This window comes from Nannobrachium achirus (genome assembly GCF_963921795.1).
Source record: "Nannobrachium achirus genome assembly, chromosome: 14".
NCBI lineage: Eukaryota > Metazoa > Chordata > Actinopteri > Myctophiformes > Myctophidae > Nannobrachium > Nannobrachium achirus.
In genome coordinates, this window is record NC_137821.1 from 3,844,979 (window position 1) to 3,858,570 (window position 13,592).

Here is a 13,592-nt window from a genome sequence, read left to right on the forward strand (position 1 = left end):
CGACCTGTCCCTCCTTCCCCTGCCTTTTGCACCGGCCCATAGATATTAGTTATTGTTTACTCATCAATTACACCGTTCCCCCTTTCACTATATTCCAGTTTCATTATTATATGATATGATGATGACTAAGTGCCATGATGCTGTTGAAATAATCTGCTTAAGTTAAATTAAACGCTGTTTTTGTACTTTGGTTAAAACTCGTTTTCGCCTGCCTTCTTGTAAAACGAACTTGTGTGCTCCTTTGTAAACGCCAATGTAGATGAAGCACCAAAACTAAAAGTACTTTCAGACCTTTTACAAAACTGACCATCTATTTACAAGCTCACAATGTGACAATAACCACATTATAAAATAGGGCTTTAGGTTTGTAATAAACTATCTCTACAAACTACATATCTTGTGACTAAACTTTTAAAATAATTGTAGTGGAGTAAAAAAAAGAAGTACACTATTTACTGTACCTCTGAGATGTAGTGGAGTTGAAGTATTAATGTTTAAAGGAGTAGTTCACCCCAAAATGACTTTTATTTTTCTTCTATTGATTACTCACGCCATGGAGACTTGAGTTCAATAATATTTTTTTGCATTCCTAAGACAAAAACATATGTAGTAAATTTGCCCCAATTGATTCCAGATATCATCCGGAATCGATGGGGGTAAATGTACTATAATCGATTTTTTGTCTTATGTGACAGATACCAAAACATATCCATGCATTCAATTCTCCATGGCGTGAGTAATCAATAGAAAGAAAGTCATTTTTAAGTATGGATGGATGGATTGAATTTTATTTTGTCATTGAACACAAGTGTACAACGAAATTAATTTGATGGCATCAATCCAATGCAGTGAAAAAGTAGCAGCACATGTACCAATAAAAATACAGTCTTAAAAAGTCAGTATGTGGGTTCATTTGTCCTGGGAATGGAGGGAGGGATTAAGAGTTCAACAGAATGATAACTGAGGGAAAGAAGCTGTTTCTGGATCTGGCTGTTAATGTCTTGAGACATGTGTAGCCCTTTCGCCTCTGTGAACGGGAGGGGTGAAATAGTCTTAGCCGGGGATCCAGTCCCTCAAAATGGGAGAGGACCTGTGATGTTCTGCCATACTTTTTATTTCTGTTTTATCTATTCGTTTGGTCATTAAGGTCCACAGAATGAGAGGCCTGCTCTGCCGGAAACATCGTGAAAAAAAGGTTATGGCCATTTCACTGTCCCATTGACTCCACTACACAGGAATGGATATATATTATAAAAAAGAAAACATCTGCTTTAAGTAGCATGTGAGGGGTCAAACTGGAGGGCTTTCATGATTCTGAATCCATTGCAAGCATTTGTTTTGCACAAAAGATATTCCTTGGGCTAGAAAATGAACCAACAAAAGTGATGAGTCATCACTTTTTACAGTCATCACAGTGATGATAAAACAGAAATAAAAAGTGTGGCAGAACATCACAGGTTCAACCCTATTCCTTGAGCTTTTGGGCATGTGGATCCCCGACTATCTGTTGTTGGGGTGAGAGACATCCTTTATGATGCTTAGGGCCTTAGACCGGCAGCGTTGCTTGTGTATAGACTCAATAGATGGTAGTGACGAGCCTACAATACACTGGGCACTTTTGACCACCCTCTGAAGCAATTTCCGCTCCCTATCAGTACAATTTCCATACTACTAGCAGTACTACTCTTTTAAGTAAAGTACTTGAGTAAATGTACTCTTTCTTATAGGTTCTGTCACTGGGTCAAAGGTCTAGCCAGTGAAATTAAATTAAATTATATTATAAATTACATTAAATGATATTATAAATTAAATTAAATTATATTATAAATTAAATTAAATTATATTATAAATTAAATTAAATTATATTATAAATGATACACAAACTAAACTGTACTAAATATGATCTATGACCTCACACTGACAGCACAGCAGAACAGAAACATGTGGAAATCATTAAATGTTTAATAAAATAATAAAACATGAAATCAAATGTCCACACTGTATTCTCCCAGTGTTCAAATGACAACAATTATGATACAATTATACATCAATAGCATGTTACCATTGATTGATTGATTGATTGATTGATTCATTGAAGAATGTATTAGAAGTTTGCAATAGAAAGAAATACAGTTTCATGACAGTACAAATCACTGGTACACATCACAGGTCAACTAAAAGGAGATCCTAGAAAGTCGAGGCTTATTTCCACAGGAACCACCCTTTAAGTATGTCATATAACATTGAAAGACAGACGGATAGAACATATACTTCATCTAGGATAATATCAATTTTAAAAGCAGAAAAAAGCATAACATCAAATACAAAGGCAGAAAAAAGGGGTGGGGGGCATGGGGACTTAGTCTATTTACAAGTCACATGTAGCAGCCGCCTGAAGGTGACTTTTCATACCAATTTTGAAGGAGGCTGGGGATTTGCTCTCCTTTAAGGCTTGTGGGAGGGCCATGGTAACTATAACATCATTATTTGTGTCATCTTGGTTGACAGGTATGTTTGTACAAATACACATTAAATGTTTATAGGTTGTAAGGCATGTACTGTATGTAAAAACATCAACATTAAATCATAATTTGTGTCATTTAAGGCTGTTCAAGTATTCAACATCCTCACCAACAATCCTTACACAACGAGTTCCATTCCAGATCAATATTTCAATCATAAACACAAAGCTGATCATTGATCTACAGTATATAATAATGATAAACATTCATATCTTACAGTCATAACATATCATTGATCTACAGCAGGGGTCTTCAACAGGGGGTCCGGGACCCCTAGGGGGTCCTCAGAGTTACTACAGGGGGGCCGCCAAATCTTTGGTGTGATTGGAACCTTTTTTTCTTTTTTTTTACATTAACTTTAGCACCCCTATTTTGAGAAGAACTTTAGACAAAAATAGCAGATCTACAAGCTCACAACGCCTCGCGTTTGCGAGGCGTTGTGAGCTTGTAGATCGGCTATTTTCGGCAAAGAGGTTTGGTGTAGAGGGGAAAACGAGAGCAGATTAAGTAAACAGTGAAAGTTTACCAAGTATTGACGGTTTAAAAGGTTCGATGTCTGAAAATACTGCTTAACACGAATACAACGTGACAGTGCTGTCAAACAAGTCTATATGAAACTATCCATGAAATCTATGTCAAAGTTTAATCAGCAAAACAATATTATACACTAGTATACAGCATATGGTGGGGGGGTCCCTGCTTCATCTCTCTCTCAGCCTAGGGGTCCTTGGCCTGAAAAACGTTGAGGACCCTTGGTCTACAGTACATATAGAATGATGGAGGACATTAATATCTTATACAGTCATAGAACACATCATCAGTGTCAGGTGGAAACCTTGTATGTCCAAAACCGTTGCTTTTCAGGAGAAGGGAAAAATAAAGGCTTCAAATGGATCCAATGTGGTTATGAATTAATTAGTCTAGTGGAGATCTGGTTGATACTTTTCATTGATTCAAGTTTGACACACTTAACCAATTCAACTTTAACTCCAAATCATTTCTCAGAAATAGCTAAAATAGCCGATCTACAAGCTCACAACGCGTCGCATTGTGAGCTTGTAGATCTGCTATTTCCGCTACTCTTGTGTTACAGTGCAGCATGTGAGGAGGTAGAGCAGGGGTCCTCAACGTTTTCAGGCCAAGGACCCCTTAGTTGAGAGAGAGATGAAGCAGGGACCCCCACAACCTGTTCATAGATTCCATATAGTTTCATCGTTTGACAGCAGAATCATCAGCGTATTTTGGATTCATGTCAATTCGTGTTTTCAGATATTTAACCACTTGAACTATCAATACTTATATAATAAAACTTGACCTTTCACTCACTAGTACTTAGTCTGCTCTTTTCCCCCTCTACACCAAAGCTCTTTGCAGAAAATAGCCGATCAACAAGCTCACAACGCCTCGCGCTGCGTTTTGGCTAAAGTTCTCAGAATATGGACACTAGGGTTCAAATGGTTAATATAAAAAAGGAGAAAAAAAAGGTTTCTAGCACACAAAGATTTGGAGGACCCCCTGTAGTAGCTCTGTCTCTGAGGACCCCCTAGGGGTCCCGGACCCCCTGTTGAAGACCCCTGAAGTACAGCATTAATTAAACAATGTTAAAGGTGTACATATGGAGACGTGAGGTTTGTGCCCGACAACAACAATATAACAGTATAAAATAAACATTCTTCCATGTCAAATCAAAGAGAGTTTGATGATTAGTACACACGTATCAGGGTTCAACAGCAACACACACACACACACACACACACACACACACACACACACACACACACACACACACACACACACACACACACACACACACACACACAGGTGTGTCCCTACGTCACTACGTGCATGTCAGCATGGACAGTTGCTGAGTCATCTCATCATATAATGAATGAGGACAGACTGTATGAAGAGAGGGTTGAAAATGTCTGGAGTGCTCCTTTAACTTCAGCTGGGTTCACCTGTCAAAATGTCTGCTTTGAGAAGATGCATGTTGTTGATTGATTTCACATCAGACTGCAATAATGTACAGCCGTTGTTGTTGTTGTTGTGTTTGTTTGGGTGCCCTTGTTGTTTCCATCTGACCCCCTGACCTCCCAAAGGGCTGTGCCCGATTACATCCCAGAGAGACGCGTCTCTACTGGACAGATTTTGATATCAGTGGTTTCAGCATCACCAGCCTTTCCAATACCGAAATACGGGTAGAGTTTGTCAGTGAAAGTGTCTTTATAAGTGTAGATGTGAGTCATGTCTTCAGGGTCGTAGAAGGACACCTCCCCCCTGTCATAGTCCAGCTGGACTCTGATCCTCTCAGGGTTCCTCTGCAGTGAGATGGTGTAACTACACCCATTAGCATAGACACCATCCTTCTGCTTTAAACACCAGAATCCATATTCTGGTGAGGCAAGGTTCTCTCCCTTCCTGTCAACAGATTCTTTAGCCACACCTATCAACCAGTAAGGATGGTCTCCAACCAGCACTTCCCAGCTGTGTTTTCCTGAACTGTAACCCTCTGAACCCAGAACATCAGCAGCATAAGTGAACCTCTCTGGGTTGTCAGGAAGCTGCTGCCATGTGTCTGTCCATCTCACACTGGTCAGGTCTTCAGACAGACAGAGACGGGGGTTTGCTGTGTTTGGGTCCAGAATGACAGGAGTGAACGTGACCTTCTCCTTCATCTTCTCCCAGACTGTGGAGGTCAGGTTTCCCAGGTGTTTGGCCACGTCTATCAGAGCTCCAGAGTCCAGCTGTGGATCTGACCGCGTACACTGGACTCTGGCTCTGGTCTGAGTGTGTTTATAACTGCTGAGAAATGACACGCTGTGTTTCTGCAGCTCTCGTTCTACAGCAGAGATGCTGTCTGAGAGAGAGGAGATCTGCTCCTGGATGATCTGAATGATCTCCTCCTTCTGCTCCTCTTCCTCCCTCAGAGCTGCCAGTCTGGCCTCCTCTTCGTCTGTCAGGATCTGGTGGAGTTTTTTAAACTCTGCTCTGATCTGCTTCTCTGCGGCCAAAACCTGCTTCTTGTTTTGTGGAATAACATTATTATTGTGTCTATTTTTTATATGTTTGTATTTTTTATTTGTTTGTATTTGGTCCTCTTGTCCCTTAGAGTCCTGAGGTCAGACTTCAGTTGGTCCTTCAGGTTGTTGACTGCTTGTTCTATAGGAAGCAGCTTGTGACCAGGGTGGTGAGAGGAGTCACAGATACGACACACAGCTCTCTGTTCCTCCTCACAGAAACCTTTATCCTTCTCTGGATGTTCACAACTCAACACCTTGACTTCCTCCTCAGATGACTGTGTGGATGGAGGGTTGTACCATGGCATTGTCTTCAGAGCAGGAAACTCGTCTGTTAGTTTTGTGTCTTGTAGCAGACGCAGGAACGAGACGCACGTTGTTTCACCCTTGAAGATCATTTTGTCCACAAGTTCAGAGGCTGCCTTGGATGGCAGAGAGATGCTTTTCAGGTCGGTGTACTCACGGAGCGTCACTAGATGTTTTTCAAAAACACACTCACTGACAAAGTGAATGTTTGGCATTAGAATAAGTTGAATATTTATCTTGTTCTGTGTGATGATGTCTGTAGCCTCCATGTTGATCCCTGGAAGAGAAGAAGAGAAGAACGTTGTTAAACTTTCCCCCATTGCATTAATACTGTAATAAAACGAAGCACAAAAAGAAAGGAAACTTGACTTCGGTCCATTATATCTCTCCTTTAATAATACCAATTTGTATTGTTTTTATTAAGGGACAAACGTGGCATCTTTCCACCAGTGTTGCTGCTTGAAGAAACCAGAACCCATGCTCAGGTGCTGGGCACACACCAGTGACTGGCACACACCAGTGACTGGTACACACCAGTGACTGGCACACACCAGTGACTGGTACACACCTGTGACTGTCACACACCAGTGACTGGCACACACCAGTGACTGGTACACACCTGTGACTGGCACACACCAGTGACTGGCACACACCAGTGACTGGTACACACCAGTGACTGGTACACACCAGTGACTGGCACACACCAGTGACTGGTACACACCTGTGACTGGCACACACCAGTGACTGGCACACACCAGTGACTGGTACACACCAGTGACTGGTACACACCTGTGACTGGCACACACCAGTGACTGGTACACACCAGTGACTGGTACACACCTGTGACTGTCACACACCAGTGACTGTCACACACCAGTGACTGGCACACACCAGTGACTGGTACACACCAGTGACTGGCACACACCAGTGACTGGTACACACCAGTGACTGGCACACACCAGTGACTGGTACACACCAGTGACTGGTACACACCAGTGACTGGCACACACCAGTGACTGGTACACACCAGTGACTGGTACACACCTGTGACTGTCACACACCAGTGACTGGCACACACCAGTGACTGGTACACACCTGCCAGCACTTGAAGCCCAAAACGAGAGTGAATGCCAGCAGAACAGTATTACAGGCCATTTTGGCAATTTTTTGGTCGGCGCTACCCACATGTTTGAAGCTCATGCCTCGAATGCCCGATGCTTAGCAAGCTGTATCTCGTTGGAAAGGTGACGAATTATCGATAAAAAATGATCTAACACTATGAAAATGGTATTATTAAAGGGGAGATATAATGGACCGAAGTCAAGTTTCCTTTCTTTTTGTGCTTAGTTTTACTTTCAAGCCGATATACCCATTTTGCACAGGCCAGTATAGGTGCACGTTTTAAAAGATTGTCAAATAATTCAAAATAATTTAAACATTTTTTAAAAATGTAAATGTTTTTTTTAATAAATATCCCTGCCTTCAGGAAGGAGATATGTGTTCCAGCATACAATAAGGTTACTCTAAAAAGGTCCTTTGTCCATCAATCTCTTGTCTGTATTATCCTTATGTATGTAATCCTGTTTTGGTCCTTTGTGTCAAATGTTTGTATACCAGTATAATATACAGTATGTTTTGCATACATGGCTGCTGTCTCAAGACAGATTTCAGTTGTGAACTGACAATAAAGTACTATACCATATCATATCATATCATATCATATCATATCATATCATATCATATCATATCATATCATATCATATCATTCCTGTTGAAGGATACCAATGGATGCATATTTTAACCCATGTTTTAAACGTTGGACCACATGCAGTCATGGTTGCACACAGACATACCTGGAGCATCCAGAGAATGAGTCCAAGTCTGCAAGGAGCTGTTCTGCTCATCCGCTGCATTCTGCTGTGTTCTCCTCCTTTTAGCATCCATCATAGCATACTGTACACTGTAAACACACACAATGAACATAACCTTCAAACACTGTAAACACACACAATGAACATTACCTTCAAACACTGTAAACACACACAATGAACATTACCTTCAAACACTGTAAACACACACAATGAACATTACCTTCAAACACTGTAAACACACACAATGAACATTATCTTCAAACACTGTAAACACACACAATGAACATTATCTTCAAACACTGTAAACACACACAATGAACATTACCTTCAAACACTGTAAACACACACAATGAACATTACGTTCAAACGAGTCCAAAACATGGGGCAGAGTTTATTCATCAGTACACATCAGACATCAATCTCAATAATGTATTCATAATAATTGCAATATACACTTATCTTTCATTCTTAGGTTCTCCTTACAGAATGTAAAACTGGTTAATTATCTGTCTGTTTCACTCACTCGATCACTCACTCACTCACTCACTCACTCGCTCGCACGCGCGCACGCACACACACACACACACACACACTATTATTTACATCACTTGTGGGGACATTACATAGACTTCCATTCATCTTTATGCAAGTCCTGTGGCCTTACCCTAACCTCTATCCCTAAACCTAACCCCTAACCCTAACCGTTGTGGGGACCTACTATTTTGTCCCCACACTGTCACCCCTGCAGGTGACTGTGTGAACATGCGTTTAGTCCCCATAAGTATAGCTAGACAAACTCTCTCTCTCTCTCACACACACACACACACACACACACACACACACACACACACACACACAGCTCAAGGGTTTTAGACCATATCATGACGCATGGTGAGCTTGTTGATCGGCTATTTTCACCATTCATTCTCATTCATTCTTGTGTTAAGAATTAAAAACATATTATTTTATCTGGTAACTTAAAAGAGTTACCAAATAAAATAATGACCATTTAAGTATGAATAAGCTATTAGACTAGGACTAGTAGAACCAAACACACGCACAGCAAGCAGGAAGTGTTAGACTATCAAAAGACATGACAGTTAAGAAACGTTTAAAAAGTAAACTATTGACGAGAGTTTCACGACCATTTCCTTTGGAATGTAAATAATGTTTAAACATCAACACTCACCACTGATGATGATAATCCTCTCTATGTATCGTTCTGTAGAGAAACAACAAGCTGGGATGGAAGCAACGGTTTTCACGGTCAAAAGAACGTCCAGTTTCAGAGAGAGAGAGTGGACAGGAGTTAAAGAAGGAGAGGTCACGGTGTACCAAAGGGCACGTACCTTTTTGGCGAAGCCCGAACTGGCGAACAGGGGAAATGTCCCCTACCGTAGCGATCTGGCGAAAGAAAAAGGGAAAAAAAAACCTTCTGCATATTTTTCGTCTTTTTCGTTTAATCCTTCTGGACAGGGCGTTTATCGTGCGCTTGCCCAGGCCTTACGGCCTGGGCATAAATATAACGATTGCATTCACCACGGCTTCGTAACTGCGGCGCTCGGGGGCGAAGAGCAGGACCAAGGTCCGCTGGCCTTCGCGCCGCTTGCAGTGTCGTGGACAATCGAGCGGCTCCGCCTGGAGCTGCGGCGTCATTTACAATAACGCCACGGGCAACAGGCGAGACCAATGCGCCAAGCACTCAATAACTACGAAAAATGCCTTAAAACAGAGCCATGTTTAAGACAATAAAACGATTCGCCAGATCGCTACGGTAGGGGACATTTCCCCTGTTCGCCAGTTCGGGCTTCGCCAGATCAGGACTTTCCCGTACCAAATCACAAATCGTCCTGAACCGTTTTATTTGGCAAAGGTTTCAATAAACTAAATTAATTCCCCTGCCCCTTCTTTGTATATACTTTCTGTTTGTTTAGTCTTATGTTTTCTTTTTTTTTTTTTTTGTTCTTTCATTTTTTTTTCTCCTGACTACTGCATAGTACTGTGTTCTATTCGTCTGTCATTCAATGTTATATGAGATACTTAAATGGTTTCCTGTGGAAATAAGCTGTCTTTTCTAGGATCTCCTTTTAGTAGACCTTGTACCAGTGAACTGTACCGTCATGAAACTGTACCTTTTCCTATGCAAACTGACAATAAAGTCTTCAATCAATCAATCAATCAATCAATCAATCAATCAATCAATCAATTCTTGTTTCTGTAAACACTTGTCCATGTGGCTCCGGTTGTTTTCAATGGATTCCATCAAACCTCCCAGTGCAGTTTAGAACGATGACAACATGTCTGCTCCTTCTTCACCCAGCCTTGGGATGTGGAGGAGAGGACCAGGGGTGAGCGGGTGAGGTTGAAATTAAAATGAATTAAACACGGAACTGAAAGTTCCTATGATTGGCCGCTGGTTGTGCTGTTCTGCTACCAGAAGCAACATGTTTTCCCCCCAACTTTTACATTTGATTTTCTTACCTTCATAAACATTGTCATGAATACTTTATGGTTCCTTTTCGCTAGTTTAAAGCCTCGTTTCAATCACCATGATATGCGTTTTGTGAAAATAATATGTTCCAATCTATGTTATAAATGATAGTCTCCAATGTGTGTGTTGACACACTTCTATTCACAGATATGTTGCATGGAATAGAACAGTGTAGTTCCAGTAGTATTTGTTATGCTGTTTATGTCAGATGCTTGTAGACAGGAACTACAACTCCCAAGAAGCCCTGCTGGTTTACTCTCTGCTTATTCCAGTGATGCTCTTTAAAGCACCCTGGAGGAGAGCATCTGATAAATGCACAGATTGTAAATTATACACAAACTAAAGTTGTGTTTGAATCTTTACCCAAATTGCACGATTGTGTCTTCTATCTGAGGAATGACTGAGGACAGGAGAACATCATTCATTCAATGTTGAATGGCATCAACTGGAGATGAAAACTTGATCTATTGTGACCCCTAGTGGTTGGTTTTCTAACTGATTTACTAGTCTGGGATAATTAGGGGCTTTGTGACATCATTTTGTAGTCAGACCTCCAAGCAGATTTATTGTCAATATCTGTTCCTCGCTGTTTCAACAGATCCGAGACAAAAATAACGACTAAAGTATAATTCTAACACTTTCCTTTCAACAACAAAGAGAAGAAAAATATGTAAATAGTAAAAATAGTAAAAAGATTCACGGGCACTGGGGGCAAAAATTCTCCTCTGCCTACAAAATGATGTCAGACTTAACAGCCCCTATCTGGGACCCGCCCCCCTAATCTACTGAGTGGTAAAACATTGAGCAGCATGGAGCATTGGAGTTTGGAAGTGCTAGTTGCAAATCACTCAACGGCCCTGCATACCACCTGTTTCTAAATGGCACATAATGCAGGAGGCAGCAGGATGTTGTGTTGTTGAAAAAATAAAAACCTGCACAGAATGTCTTGACAGAAAGTAGCTCATAACATGCCTATGGTGGATTTTTATGAAACAAAAACGTAATTTGCAGATAGAAAGAGGATAATTAAAGCTTTCAGTACAGCCGCAATGTTGGTGAGTTTAACTTTGTTTAATACAATCAGATATGACTTTTATGTTTGGATGTATGGGCTGTCAATGGCAGAAATTAGTGTTTTGCCACTCAGTAGGCGTGTTCCCACATAAGATCCAGCAACAATGATGTCACGCCTATACCCTCTATTGTTGAATCAAATGGGACTTTATCTTTCCCCACACCTGATTTTATTTAGCCTAGTAAACTAGACTCCTCCTGCCTTCTGATTTACGAGGCTAGATTCTATTGATGACAGTGCAATCCATATATTCATGAACATTGGCAATAACTCAGGCAAAGACACAAAGCAAAGAAGCTGGGCCTTTGAGGTTAACTTTGTCTATTGAGTTGAAAGAGATGGAAGAATTAGATTGTCTGGGGATGAGTGTCTATTGTAAAAAAATAACATCTTTAAAATGATACCAACATGGGTACAAACAACAATATTTTGGTAGACATAAACTCTTTCTACCATTTCTAAGTAAACTAAATATGAAACTATCAAATCATTTATACAGTCCATACTCAAAGGAGGGTTGTTTTTGTAACTTTTATTAAAATATATTTTATTTTTTTTACCATCTAAATCATCCTGGTGTTATAGTTTATGAAGAGACCATTTCAAAATGAGACAGCGTCGGTCGTCGTCCTAGAAACGGCAGATGTTGGACATGGTGACAAAACGCGAGGCTGTCCGCGTCATAGCCCTAGAATGTCTCTTATTTTCGGTCGATTGACCCTTTGGGTAATCCCTCAAATAGAGCCATAGAACGCTCCCATGGCGCGGCGGTTAGCAAATAATCTGCGCGGCCCTAAAGTGCAGCGCGCTACTTGTGTACTCACCCAATAATGTATTCCTCAGCCTGGGAGAACGATATTGTCATGTAGTGTTATATCCATTTGAAAGTTCTGGCTGAAAACATGTACTTTGTAAAATATCACCACTTAACACGAGCCAACACGGACGACTTATACGACCGGGCGAGGGGATCGGAATGACTGCTGGACTGAATATATCATAACTTCCTTTGGGAAGCACAAAACGTACGGGGCAACACAATTGACAGGTGCTTGTGATTGACGTGGGGTGACTAATCACACCACCTGCGTGATTGTGTGCCCCGTACGTTTTGTGCTTCCCAAAGGAAGTTATGATATATTCAGTCCAGCAGTCATTCCGATCCCCTCGCCCGGTCGTATAAGTCGTCCGTGTTGGCTCGTGTTAAGTGGTGATATTTTACAAAGTACATGTTTTCAGCCAGAACTTTCAAATGGATATAACACTACATGACAATATCGTTCTCCCAGGCTGAGGAATACATTATTGGGTGAGTACACAAGTAGCGCGCTGCACTTTAGGGCCGCGCAGATTATTTGCTAACCGCCGCGCCATGGGAGCGTTCTATGGCTCTATTTGAGGGATTACCCAAAGGGTCAATCGACCGAAAATAAGAGACATTCTAGGGCTATCCGCGTCAGTGCCAATATTAAATTTTGTCAAAATACCGATCCGAATCTTGTTTAGATTAAGTTTGTAGACTCACGTTGTCGCGCTGTGGACCGTGGTGCTCCGTACTCCGTAGGTTGCTTTTTGTTATTGTTTGAAACAGGAAGACACTTCTTCCTGTCACTGTCTAACAATATATGTTTTATCAATAATTAAAACTATTTGCCATGAGTAAACGTGTCACGTAGAATACATTCATTATTCAGACCATTTAAAGCGTACAAATAAACGCATCACTAAATGAATGAATACAAATTAAAAATAAAAAGAGTCAACAGGATTCGATCTCCTCTCATTCTCGGCATAAAATCTCCGTGACTCCGTCCTAGAGCATGGACCTCTGCACCACGATGGACACAGAGAGTAGGATTTGTTCTAAAAAAAGAAAAAATAACAATAGGAGATATTTCCAAAGAAAAGGGGAGATAGGTAGCCTTAAGGTGGTTGCACACTGCTGCGTTTTTCGGGCCGAATATTGGAGTGAATTTCGGAAAAAAATCAAGCTCACTTTATGTCAGTCACGTTTGCACACTGCTGCCCGTTTCGCGCACCACTCTATCCCTTGCTCTCTCTATCTCTCTCTCTCTCTCCTTGCCCTGAAAAACGCATTTCGCAACGAAAAACGCAGCAGTGTGCAACCAGCTTTATGGCCTTAGTCTATATTTTGAAGGACGGTCAGGGGGAGGCTTTGTCATTTTTTATACCAGTTCGAGTTGTTCTAACTAGACTAACTTTATATCATGCGTCATATTTACTATTTCTAAGTAAACTGTATACCATGAAGACTAATCTGATGAATGATGGCGAGTGAGGTGTTGAGAG

The 13,592-nt window shown here is 41.0% G+C and overlaps 1 pseudogene across 1 annotated transcript; it reads right to left on the reverse strand.

Annotated features, from left to right (window-relative positions):
• Positions 1 to 4,633: 4,633 nt before the first annotated feature.
• Positions 4,634 to 7,789, reverse strand: LOC308298668 (zinc-binding protein A33-like; annotated as a pseudogene). The gene is made up of 2 exons: positions 7,699 to 7,789; positions 4,634 to 6,122 (listed from the first exon to the last, which is right to left on the reverse strand). The product of its transcript is annotated as a zinc-binding protein A33-like (transcript).
• Between the last annotated feature and the right edge of the window lie 5,803 nt (positions 7,790 to 13,592).